At 52.2% G+C, this 1,126-nt stretch overlaps 1 protein-coding gene across 1 annotated transcript in view; it reads left to right on the top strand.

Moving 5' to 3' along the window:
* The first annotated feature begins 212 nt into the window (after positions 1-212).
* Positions 213-1,126, top strand: part of EPHA8 (EPH receptor A8) — an 81,288-nt gene continuing 80,374 nt past the window's right edge. The window contains exon 1 of the mRNA XM_031062917.1: positions 213-298. The gene's annotated coding sequence lies outside the window, so the exon portion shown is untranslated. The remainder of the gene's footprint in view (positions 299-1,126) is intronic.

Here is a 1,126-nt window from a genome sequence, read left to right as displayed (position 1 = left end):
CCCTTGGAGCAGCAGATAATCCTCACCAACCTGCAGAAATTCAGATTAGTTCTTCCTTCCCCACAGGGCTAAGACCAGATCCCTGCCCTGAAAACAGCTCATGACCTGGATTTCTCCCCCTGTATCCATCCTGCAAAACAGCCTTTGTGCCCTGCCCTGGGAACAGCCAGCAGCAGAGGGTCAGTTGGCAAAGACCTCTGGCAGTGGCTATGGCCATGCAGAATGAGGACACAACGACCAACACAACAGGCAGTGACTGGACCCATGATCTGTGAGGTGGGATAAGGAAGATCCTGAGGTGAGAGATGACCCTGGAATCCCCACTGCTTCCCAAAAGGTGTTAAAACCAGTTTGTTGTCAGTACTGCTGGGGATGGTACATTGACTGACATCCTGTGTCCCTTCTGTCACACACAAGGGGTTCTGCTCATACCACTTGGACACTGCTGGGTGCCGAGGGCAAGTGGAAGGGTTCATGCTGGAAAGGACATTAAATAAATCCCTTTCCCAATGCAGTCTCCCACTGAGGTTTTACATCACTTTTGATCTTACCAAAAGGTAAAACAAGCAGGTTTAAAAGGAGAAGTGTCAAGATCACTTCAGATGGGAGCCCTGTTGGATGTTGTCATGCTGGTCCCTGGACTGATATGTGTCTGTGTCTGGGACACGAGTTCCCCACTCCCCTCCTCCAGCTAACTTCTCCTGTGATTCCATAGGAAACAATCCTGTCCATCTTAGGGGCTTTTCAAAACCCTCAGGAAATACCCCAAGAAGAGCCTCCCACCACACACAAGGCTCTCTGGGCTCAGAAAAGGGGTATTTTGGGAGCTGATGCCCAGGCTGGTGGGACCCTGTAGGCTCTTGCAATGCCCACAGGCCAGAAACCTGACCAGGGCTTGAGACTCAAGAACTGCTCTGTGCGTCACCACCTCTTGGTTTGTTACAGCAGAAAATGGTGACAATTAAAGCCTTTCTCCCTAGCAGGAAGAGGAGCACACAAGGAGAAGTTAATGACAGCGGCCATGCCCTGCAGGCTCTGGGCTCTGCCCTTCCCACCCTCTCTGCTCCCCATCCATACCACATCTGGATGGCTGGGTTGGGGCTGTCTGCCTGCACAGGAGGCAGCG

This window comes from Geospiza fortis, unplaced genomic scaffold, assembly GCF_000277835.1.
Source record: "Geospiza fortis unplaced genomic scaffold, GeoFor_1.0 scaffold353, whole genome shotgun sequence".
NCBI lineage: Eukaryota > Metazoa > Chordata > Aves > Passeriformes > Thraupidae > Geospiza > Geospiza fortis.
The sequence above is the reverse complement of the archived record's forward strand: the minus strand, read 5'-3'. Positions and strand labels throughout refer to the sequence as shown.